The sequence below is a fragment of the Micropterus salmoides genome, unplaced genomic scaffold, assembly GCF_014851395.1.
Source record: "Micropterus salmoides isolate LMB-PRFRI ecotype aquatic unplaced genomic scaffold, ASM1485139v1 Ms_hic_scaffold_1, whole genome shotgun sequence".
Lineage (NCBI taxonomy): Eukaryota > Metazoa > Chordata > Actinopteri > Centrarchiformes > Centrarchidae > Micropterus > Micropterus salmoides.
The window spans coordinates 3,409,970-3,422,285 of NW_024040040.1; the positions used below are offsets into that span (position 1 = coordinate 3,409,970).

Sequence of the window (12,316 nt, forward strand, 5' to 3'; positions counted from 1 at the left end):
TCATAATTTAGATTTAAAATATTTTACCTTAAATTACATTTTTACTTGGTTTGCTAAGTTTGACTCAGAATGATATTTTGACTTATATATTTTGAGTCTCAGTTTTACTTATCACATTTTTGACTTAACATTTTATAACTAATAAGGTTTCACACATTTCAGTGGACGACATAAAAACACAAACAACACACAAAAATCCGAGCTAAAGTTTCAAAATAAAAGCCAGAGAGATGTCTACCTCTAATTTCAAAGTAAAACCAGTAGTAAGAATTCAAAGAGATGGTTCTTGTGAAATGTAGGAAAAATATTATTTTTTGTTTAGTTTTAATAAACTTTTTCGCACTTACTGTAGAACACGACATTCGTTCATTACAACAGAGAACATGTCTGATACAAATACTCATAAAACTAAAGAATTTAAATTAGGAATCAAAATAATCAAATATGCGAGAGAAGGAATTACTTAGACTACAATACAGTTCTAGGAAATCGTGCAGTTTTAGTCAATTCTTACTATTACTGCATCTCAAGGTTCAGATTGACAGTTCATCAACTTTAAAAATAGAGCTCTACATTTGTGTAAATAATATTTTGCCAGATATTCTGCCTTTTTGTATTTCTTTTTGTATAGAAATACCAACATTTTTGATCTTTTGCATTTATGTAAACAGTAAGTAGGAAAAACAGGTGATTAAAAACAAAAAAAGAGCCCAACATTATTTAGAAGGTACAAGGTTGTTTATTAGTGATTAAACAAGCTTATCAAGGCTGCATAATGAAAGAAAAAATGTAGTTCCTTCAGGCTACACACAACATATAATTAAGTGTAGGCGCTATATAAAAAATATGGTGACAGCTGGTTATTTATATACAGATATACAGATACGTATTCACCACGAACATTCCACAGTGCTTTTTTTGAATTTGCATCTGGGGTGAATGTAAACAGCAGCCACCAGATGATAATATGAAAGTTTCATCTTCACAATAAACACTGACATTTGGGACTCCATCTTGACTGCTTGTGCACCGAGCATCATTGAGTCCACCTCCTGTCATCTAGGCAGAGTCTTGCGCTGACAGCTCAGAACACGGACCACCTGCCGAGTGCTTTATCCAGGATGTTGATGGACCAGGTCTTTGTAACGATGTGGGCATAACAGTCTCTGAATTCTTTTGTCTTGTCAATATGAGTCCCATTTCTTCTTTAGGAGCAGAATTAAGTCCAAGCTGGGCCAGCATGGCTCCTTTCCTGGCTCTCTTTCCTCTCCTCTGAGCAATCACTGCAAACGTCATGGCCCCTGGTCCGGTTGTTTGGGACGGAGGGAACGTGGTCTGCTGCTCTTTAATCCGAAAACCCTGTCTTCATTTTTCGTTTTCTATAGTGTTTTTCTTAGTACTTTTAACCGGTATAAACAGATAAAAAGCGCACAGATTAGCCGAATAGGAAGGCGTTCAGATTCATTGGTTCACGTGGCCCAATTGGCTTTCCACTCTGCTACTGCATGCTAGCCAAGTTGAGAAAAAACATTTCTTTATAGACTCTTGCCACTCCATAAGCATCAAGTTTTGCTGATGAGAGTATCATTCATTGCAATGGACGCTCTGTAAAAGGTGTTATTTGGAGATTGAAATGGTGTTCACACCTGGTTGTCGGTCAGAACACAATCCTAAAAAGAGAGTTCAATCTTCCTTCATATCAGTTAAAAAAGATTCACTGTATTACAGCTATTACTATCAAATGCATGTATCTTAATTTTAGTTACTCACCAAATAGATAGTAACATTAACAGAGTAAATTATATACTGCTCAATACAAGTTTCACCAGTCTCATTCTGCTCTAAAACAACTTTGCCTTAGACGAACATAATTGTATCATCGTCACAATACACACTGTGGACATCTGCCATTGCTTTGTCACAAGCTACGTGGCTATCCAAAATATACTGTAGATACATTCTTCATAAATGGCATAGACAGGATTACTTAATCTATTTTCATGATTCAACAGAAATGGAATGCTTTGATACAAGATTTTTTTTTAAGTGAAGTTGAGATATAAGTAATAAGTATAATTAATTATCCCTGTGGAACAAGGTAATGTCATGTGACTTAACATGTGATATAACATTTTTACCATTTCCATCACTACTCATGGCATCAAACCTCCTTTAAGTCAAAGACACTTAAGGAACAGGTCTTTCAAACTTTGGATAAAGTTTGTCAGAACCGCCGGTACAGTAAGTCAGTACTAGCAGACAGGTTCTTCGTTTGACTTTGAGCCTTTTTTTACCCAAATATCCCCAAAGATTGTAATCCCGTACAGACTTAAATGATCTGTTCTCTAACAGGAGGAGACTCTCCCCCCTGCAGAGAACATAGAGACAGGGAGAAGGAACCAGGTCCAGGCCAGAACCCAAAGCCAGGATAAAGAGGTTCAGTGAATGTGGTGTTGAAGGTGTGGAGGTGGATCAGTGTGTCAGAGGAGACTCTGTAGAAGGACAAAGTGCCAGCAGGACAGTCCACATACACTGCTACTCTGTTAGAGACCGAGGAGGAGGAGGGGATGGATGTTCCTGTGTTATTGTACCAGAAATAGTAACCATCATCAGAGCAGCTCAGACTCCAGGAATGATCATTCCTTCCAAACCAGCAGTCATAACTGTTTCCTCTCCTTCTGATTCTTCTGTAACTCACTGATATATAAACTCTTCCGCTCCACTCGACCTCCCAGTAACAGCGACCAGTCAGACCATCTCTACACAGCAGCTGAGAATAGTGGTCAAACCTGTCTGGATGATCAGGATATGGCTGATCCTCCTCCTCATGTGTTGCCTTCCTGTTGTTGTAAGACAGTTTGATCTTTCTGTGTACTGTGTTTGTGTCGAGTGTGAGTTCACAAGAATCTGATGGAGAGAACGAGACACAATACAGCTGCAGTTATTGATCTATCATCTGTTCTTTGATTGACACTTTGATGATATCAGACATTTGAATGACGCTACATCCACACTACTGTGTTTATGTTTAAAACAGACTTTAATGAAATGAAAACAATCTTTATCCACACCAGCGTTTTAGAGTTGATCTCCATCTATATTGAATTGACGCACATCTAGTGGCCTTTCATGTACACTGGGCATGAGCATGCTGGTTTAAAGATGAAGCTGTCTATTCCACAGTTGCAGAAGATTTAGCAAAAGAAGAAAGTACTACTATAGACAAAAATGATGTTTTTGCATGGACCAACAACAAGGTGGAACTGTTACTGAAAGTAATACTAGAGTCCAAAATGACAACATGCACAGTACAAGTGTAAAAATCTGTACAGCCTAGATGCAAATGTAACAAAAGTTCTGCATTTTAAAATGAATCTGTAGTAGTGTGGATGTAGCCTGAGTGGTGTCACAGTGTGAAAAGCACACTTACACTTCCTCAGACCTGGCTTCAGCCATCTGACTCCATGAGGCTCCAACCTGAAAGGAGGAGGAGGTCAGAGCAGCACATCCTCTTACAGCATCATACAAGGACATTTTATTCCTCTCATACACATTTACACAATATGTGCATATGGCCTGCTTCTCCCTGCATCCCCTAAACCTCTTCACCTCTGCCACTTTCCTCATACACTGAGAGTGACCCACAGGATGTTGGATTGTGTGAAACAGGAGGACAACATCTGATAATAACCACACAAACCTCTTTTTGCATCATCTCGTTTCCATTAAGAGACTCTCTTCAAAAGCAGTCTTTGTTCCAGACCTCTGACACACAGTGGTATATGAAGTACAAATCCTGTACTTGAGTAAAATTACAGACAGCCTTGCTTAATATAACAAAAGATGTGTTATTTTTCTCTTTTAAACCAATAACTTGCAAAACAGTCTTCAAAACCAACATGAAAATGAATAGTGATAAGATCATGAATCGTGATCCTGCCTGAAATAAATTGTGATATAATGTTTATTTATTGCTAAATATCACTCCACTGAAAGCGGGTGTGCTCAATTAAAATTACTAATAGACTCAACAGGAAAATATGCTTAAAATAATATAAGTAAAAGTACTCATTGAAGAAAGAACAATGTCCTGTGACTGTCATACTATTGTACACCTAGCAGCCACTTTATTAGTTATACCTGTTCAATTTCTTGTTAACACAAATAGCTAATCAGCCAATCACATGGCATACCTCGATAAACCTTATCCATCTTTAGTAGTACTGGTTAATCAGGAAGTTACACCTGTTGTCACAAAGTCACTTCTGAAGTTACCTAGATAATCCAGTCACCTCGTTTAGTAGTTTCACTACTGCCACTGATGTGTGTCATCTGTGCTTAATAAACCTACCTGGCTAGTGTGTGTTGTTCTGTGTCAGTATTTAAGCCCTATGTTTTATTTAGTCTTTGTCTTGTCCTCAACATTTCAACATACCTTTTCTGGATTATTCTACCCTGTTTAGATTTACATTTTGTTTGGGACTCCTTGCCTTTGTTTGGACTTTTACTTATACGCATGTAAGCTTGACTATTTCTGTTTGTTTTGGGATTAAACATCAAAAACCTCATACAGGTTTCTAGTGTCTGCATTTGGGCTCTACTACCTGTTTCTGCCCTAATCAAGAGATTTTCTCCTTAAAAACTCCTACACAAATATCTCCTTTTATATATTTAGCCAGTTCTTTCAAGCAAAGCAAAAAAGCTTCCTAAATTTGTGATTGTTTATATAACAATAACACTCATATCCATAATTAACCAAAAAGATATCACCTATCAGACTGACTGTCTGTGGCTACAGCAGGCCTCTTCATACCTGAGAGTGTCCAGTCTCCATAGTGGATCCTCCCATCCAGCAGACAGCAGCTTCACTCCCGGGTCTCCTGGATGATTGTAGCTCAGGTCCAGCTCTCTCAGATGGGAGGGTTGGAGCTCAGAGCTGAGGCCAGAGAAGCACAACCTTCCTCTGTGACTAGACAGTCAGACAACCTGAAAACACGCACGGCAGATCATGTGAGGCTCCTGCTGTGTCAGATAAAGGAGGAAACTGTCTCCAAATAAATAATACAATGACCTAATCAGTGAGTCAACAGTAACCATGTCACGTTTATTTAGGTTGTCTGTGTTTTATCTGTGTATTAGGGATTGTTAGACCCCAGACCAGGCAACATTTTTCCAGTCTTCAACTGTCCAATTTTGGTGAGCTCTTGCAAATTGTAGCCTCTTTTTCCTATTTGTAGTGGAGATGAGGGGTACCCGGTGGGGTCTTCTGCTGTTGTAGCCCATCCGCCCCAAGGTTGTGCGCGTTGTGGCTTCACAAATGCTTTGCCGCATACCTCGGTTGTAACGAGTGGTTATTTCAGTCAAAGCTGCTCTTCTATCAGCTTGAATCAGTCGGCCCATTCTCCTCTGACCTCTAGCATCAACGATGCATTTTCGCCCACAGGACTGCCGCATACTGGATGTTTTTCCCTTTTCACACCATTCTTTGTAAACCCTAGAAATGGTTGTGCGTGAAAATCCCAGTAACTGAGCAGGTTGTGAAATACTCAGACCGGCCCGTCTGGCACCAACAACCATGCCAAGCTCAAAATTGCTTAAATCACCTTTCTTTCCCATTCTGACATTCAGTTTGGAGTTCAGGAGATTGTCTTGACCAGGACCACACCCCTAAATGCATTGAAGCAACTGCCATGTGATTGGTTGATTAGATAATTGCATTAATGAGAAATTGAACAGGTGTTCCTAATAATCCTTTAGGTGAGTGTATGTCATTCATTTGATCTAGCTCAGACAGATGCGCTTTTATTTTGAAGTAACATCAAGATAACAACACGGTGCAGGATGAGAGAAATTAGCAGACAGAGAGCAATGGACTTCACATGACAGGATTCACAGCTTGGATTAATTTTATGAAAAGCTGTTTTAATTCTTTTGATGGGTGGACCCTTACAGGCTAAAGGAAGATAAATAATCAAGGAACGGACACATTCGGGATTAACGAGTGCTTCAATGGTAAAGGCAGTCATTGCTTTTTTTCCCTTTTCTTGTACCATGCAGGTTACACCAGTAAATCTATAAGAATTAGACTCCGGGCTCGTTATTTCCATTAAATGAACTGATCTAGTGAATTGTAGAGAATCTAACGATGTGTAGCATGTCCATACTGATATATTGATAATATGTTTAAACATTAATATTTGTATTAACAATCTGAGCAGCATAGAAGCAGCTAAAGCAGGCAATCCTGTGGTTTAAGAGGTTTTATAAATCCAAAGAACTTCCATGTAAACCAGACCAGGCGTTAAATTGAGGCAGGCATTTATTGGTCAAAATGTGTTCCCACACCAGGACAGTAAACGGGATAGGCGGCTATTTGGGACTCGGCTATTAGTTGAACTTTTACGTTATACTCATTCACATCTCAAATTAGCAGTTTTCTGTTTGTTTGTTTTTTGTTTTTTTGTTGAATCAGCAATCTGCTCGTTCTAAGCAGTCAGGTTTGGATGGGTACTGCACTGGTGGGTTAATGAATCCTAACCTGAGAGTTTCCAGTGTACAGTTTAGACTTTTCAGTCCATCAGACAGCAGCTTCACTCCTGAATCCTGCAGGTTGTTGTTACTCAGGTCCAGCTCTCTCAGACAAGAGGACTGGGAGCTGAGAACTGAGGACAGAGCTTCACAGCTTCTCTCTGAGAGGTTACAGAGACTCAGTCTGAGGAAGAAGACATAGTTGAATTAAAGCAGGAAATCAAGACTGAATCAGGAGTAACCAGTAACAAGTTACTTTTTTCCTCCATTTGAAGTATAGAGTTTTTATTGATGAATAAATATCACTTACAGAGCTTTCTTTGAAGCTTTGACCACTGGCAGCAGCCTCAGAAGAGCCTCCTCTGAAGCAGAGTATTTCTTCAGGTCAAACACGTCCAGATCTTTTTCTGATGACAGTAAGATGAAGACCAGAGCTGACCACAGAGCAGGAGAGAGTTTATCTGTGGAGAGACTTTCTGAACTCAGGGACTTTTGGATCTGATCAACTAGAGAATGATCCTTCAGTTCATTCAGACAGTGGAACAGATTGATGCTTCTCTCTGCAGAGGGAGTCTCTTCAATCTTCTTCTTGATGTACTTGACTGTTACCTGTTTGGTTTTTGAGCTACTTCCTGTCTGTGTCAGCAGGCCTCGTAGGAGAGTCTGATTGGTCTGCAGTGAAAGACCCAGGAGGAAGCGGAGGAACAAGTCCAGGTGTCCATTTGGACTCTGTAAGGCCTGGTCCACAGCACTGTGGTAGAACTGTGTCACTGCAGATTCATCTTTTCTTGTTTCAGACTTCTGGGAGGTTGATTGTTCTTCTGCCAGCAGATTGACACCAGAGTTGATGAAGGTCAGATGGACATGAAGAGCAGCCAGAAACTCCTGAACGCTCAGATGGACGAAGCAGAACACCTTGTCCTGGTACAGCCCTCTCTCCTCTTTAAAGATCTGTGTGAACACTCCTGAGTACATTGAGGCTGCTCTGATATCGATGCCACACTCTGTCAGGTCTGATTCATAGAAGATCAGGTTGCCTTTCTGCAGCTGCTCAAAAGCCAGTTTTCCCAGAGACTCAATCATCTTCCTGCTCTCTGGACTCCAGTGTGGATCTGTCTCAGCTCCTCCATCATACTTAATGTTCTTCACTTTGGACTGAACCACCAGGAAATGGATGTACATCTCAGTCAGGGTCTTGGGCAGCTCTCCTCCCTCTCTGGTCTTCAACACCTCCTCCAGAACTGTAGCAGTGATCCAGCAGAAGACTGGGATGTGGCACATGATGTGGAGGCTTCGTGATGTCTTGATGTGGGAGATGATCCTGCTGGCCTGCTCCTCATCTCTGAATCTCTTCCTGAAGTACTCCTCCTTCTGTGGGTCAGTGAACCCTCTGATCTCTGTCACAATGTCAACACACCCAGCAGGGATCTGATTGGCTGCTGCAGGTCGTGTGGTTATCCAGAGGCGAGCAGAGGGAAGCAGGTTCCCCCTGATGAGGTTTGTCAGCAGCACATCCACTGAGGTGGACTCTGTAACATCAGTCAGGACCTCATTGTTGTGGAAGTCCAGAGGAAGTCGACACTCATCCAGACCGTCAAAGATGAACAAAACCTGGAACTCTTCAAAGCTGCAGATTCCTGCTTCTTTGGTTTCAGTAAAGAAGAGATGAACAAGTTCCACCAAGCTGTACTTTTTCTCTTTCATCACATTCAGCTCTCTGAAAGTGAATGGAAATGTGAACTGTATGTCCTGGTTGGCTTCGTCTTCAGCCCAGTCCAGAGTGAACTTCTGTGTTAAGACTGTTTTCCCAATGCCAGCCACTCCCTTTGTCATCACTGTTCTGATTGGTTCATCTCTTCCAGGTGAGGCTTTAAAGATGTCTTCTTGTCTGATGGTTGTTTCTGGTCTGTCTGGTTTCCTGGATGCTGTTTCAATCTGTCTGACCTCATGTTCATCATTGACCTCTGCAGTCCCTCCCTCTGTGATGTAGAGCTCTGTGTAGATCTGGTTCAGAAGGGTTGGGTTTCCTGCTTTAGCAATCCCCTCAAACACACACTGGAACTTCTTCTTCAGCTTAGATTTAAGTTTACGCTGACAATCTACAACAGAAGGTCCTGGATGAAGCAACAAATAAGATTAATTAATATATCATGAAGTCAGTATTTCACAATGTCATTCCTCTAACGACTACATATAGAAACATGTTTCCCTCCATCTGGTGAAATGACAGTAAATGTCCCGTTTATCCAGCAGGTGAAATCTTTAGAGAAATCCTCTTACTGCTCTGCAGACGCTCAGCCAGCTCATCCTGCTTCATTCTCCTCAGGAAGTGCAGTGTGATCTTCAGAAATGCCTCTCTGCTGCTCCTCCTCTGCTCTTCCTCCTCACCCTCCAACACCTCCTCATCCTCCTTCTGACTCTCCAAGCATTCTGGGCAATCTGAACTCAGACCCTTCTGAATCTTCTTCAGCTCGTTCTTCACAAAAGTGACAATGTTCTCCTCCAGCAGCTGGAACAGAATATTATATGAAGGACACAATCAAAGTCAAATCATGGAACCAAACATCAGATCCATGTTGGACAGACTGACAATCCACTGGTCTAAAAAGTGCAGCGTGGAGATTATTGTGAACAGAATAGATGGAAAAGTAGTTGTTGTACATGTACAGACCATAAATATGGAGTCCAGATGTGTTTGAGCTGCTGGGCAGACTGACCACTGGGAACCTCTGAGCTCTGCTGGTCGACTCTGTGGAGGAATCATGAAGAGTTAGCTCACATTATGTCTGTCCACACAGAGACAGACACAAGGTCATTCATTTCAGTTAATTGTTGATTGCAACATTGAATCAGATGGTTTCCTCTCACATCAAAGCATCGGTGGTCTTACTGATCCGGCTGTGAATCAAATGTCCAGTCTGCATTTCTGAACTTTCACTTTACTGTTTTGGTTCACCAGCTTGTCTGGTTTAGTCTCTCCAGCTGTTGTTGACCTCTATAATACTTTTAACAGCAAAACACAGCTAACTGGATGCTACCTGTCCAGTGCAAATTGGTATGATTAAAAATATAGTTGTAGCAGTTTGAGTGAGAGAAATGTTACGATAAAACAAAGAAATCCACAGAATTCAGGATCAAACCAAAGCTACGTGTCATCAATGCTTATGCAGGACAACAGGGATAGGACCGAAACACAGACAATAAAGGCAGACTAATGATTGATTTTATAGGCAACTTCGCATTCGGATTAAGCAAAGAGGAAATACTTGTGATTTTAGCACACAATCACCATACTGTCAACCACATTGGGACTTTAGAGTCTTGGCCATGGATGGTATTCAGATTTTGCCACCTTCATCTAGGATTTTTTTTTCTCAGATTATTAACCCCCACCCTGGCTCCGTATTTTTTGGCCACATAATATATTAAATCATTGGCGTAAATTTCATCTCACAGTTTGTGGGGGACAATAAACATAAAATGTCACGAGAGCAATTTTTGAGGGGGACACAAATAATACAGCCAAAATTGTAATTGTAGGCCTATAGGATACATGTACACAGAGAGAAGTCTTATTACTTTTTTTTCTGGCCAACAACACAAAGTAATAGTTGTTTAAGTGTGACTTAAGTTCATAGGTTCACCACGCAGCCATATTATCCTAAATAACTTGCGTCCTCTAGGCTACATAGTAATTTTTTTTTTTCCTGGCATAGAGGATGTCTTTATATATATATATATATATATATATATATATATATAATTAGTGAAAACTCAGCTGAAAGGGGAAAAACAAGATCTGAGCCATCAACACATACGCCCTGCCAGTCATCAGATACCCCGCTGGTATAATAAACTGGCCAAAGGAGGAGATGGAGGCTACTGATATAAAGACGAGAAAGCTCCTCACAATGCATGGAGGGTTTCACCCCAAATTCAGCACCCTGAGACTGTACACCAAGCGTAGCGAGGGAGGCCGAGGGCTAGTGAGTGTCAAGACCACTGTCCAGGATGAAATGACAAAGAGTACATCAGGAGAAGGGCTTAGTGAATACCTCAGGCAGCAGAAACCGAGGTGAGGAAGGAAGATGAAGAACCTTCATGGAGGGAAAGCCACTGCACGGCATGTACCACAGACAAATAGAAGAAGTGGTTCTGAGAATTCCTACCAGTGGCTGGAAAAGGCTGGACTGAAGGACAGCACAGAAGCACTAATCATGGCGGCACAAGAACAGGCACTCAGTACAAGATCAATAGAGGCTGGGGTCTACCACACCAGGCAGGACCCCTGGTGCAGACTGTGCAAGGATGCCCCTGAGACAGCACAGCACATAACAGCAGGGTGTAAGATGCAGGCAGGAAGTGCGTACATGGAACGCCATAACCAGGTAGCTGTCATAGTGCACAGGAACATCTGCCATGAGTATGGGCTGGAAGTCCCAAGGTCAAAATGGAAGACACCTCCTAAGGTAGTTGAGAATGACCAAGCTAAGATCCTGTGGGACTTCAAGATCCAGACTGACAAACTGGTGATGTCTAACCAACCAGACATCGTGTTGATCGACAGACAGCAGAAGATGGCAGTAGTGATAGATGTGGCAATCCCAAACGACAACAACATCAAGAAGAAGTCTATGAAGATTCTCAGTCATCCAGGTCATAGTTATCCAACGAAGGTTAAAATGAAGGGCAACTGGACTTGGTTGAAGCTACTGGAAGACGTTTCGTCCCTTATCCAAAGGACTTCTTCAGTTCTGACTGACTGGCAGGGAAACTCAGCTATTTAACCTCAGTGGGGTCGTTATCTCGGGTCATCGATACCGCTGGTTCGTTAGTGTTCCTTGTTGCTGTGACGACAGTCGTTACAGTCGTTGAGACTACCTGTGGCCAAGACTGAACGACCATCGTTGGTATCTTCACCTGAGGCCAATAGGTTACGTTTGTTGAGTTTCCTGGGAAGTGATGAAAGGACAGCATTGTAAGTGGGGGATAAGTGGTGGCGTAGACCCCCTCCCCTGTTCAATGACGGCTTCTCAACCCTGGTGTAGATGGCTTCCTTGACACCTCTTTCAAACCATCCATCTTCTCTGTCTAAAATGTGCACCTGGTGGTCCTCAAACGAGTGTCCTCTGTCCTTCAGATGTAAGTAGACTGCAGAGTCTTGACCTGAGGAGTTGGCCCTTCTGTGTTGAGCCATGCGTTTGTGTAGTGGTTGTTTAGTCTCCCCAATATAGAGGTCTGTGCATTCCTCACTGCATTGGACCGCATACACTAGATTGCTTTTCTTGTGTTTGGGTGTGCGGTCTTTGGGGTGTACCAGCATCTGTCTTAGTGTGTTCTTGGGTTTAAAAAACACAGGGATGTTATGTTTGTTAAAAATCCTCCTGAGTTTCTCTGATACTCCAGACACGTATGGAATCACAATGTTGTTGCGTTTGACCTTCTTTTCCTCCCCTGTAGTTTTGTTCTTCTTGGATTTTGTGGCTGTCTTCACAAAGGCCCATTTAGGGTATCCACAGGCTGTAAGTGCCCCCTTCAGGTGGTTCTGTTCCTTCTCTCTGGCTTGGCGCTTGTTGGTATGTTTTCCGCTCTGTGGTGCAGTGTTCTCATGACCCCTAGCTTGTGCTCCAGTGGGTGGTGTGAATCGAAGAGTAGGTATTGGTCTGTGTGTGTGGGTTTTCTGTAAACACCAATCTGCAGGCTCCTGTCCTCTTCAATGTGTACAGCGCAGTCCAGGAAGGCCAAACTGTTGTTGTGAACATCTTCTCGTGTGAACCTGATGTTACTG

General features: G+C 41.9%; 1 pseudogene; it reads right to left on the minus strand.

The window, feature by feature from the left end:
* Positions 1-725: 725 nt before the first annotated feature.
* The window catches only part of LOC119888687, a 35,023-nt pseudogene continuing 23,432 nt past the window's right edge, over positions 726-12,316 (minus strand).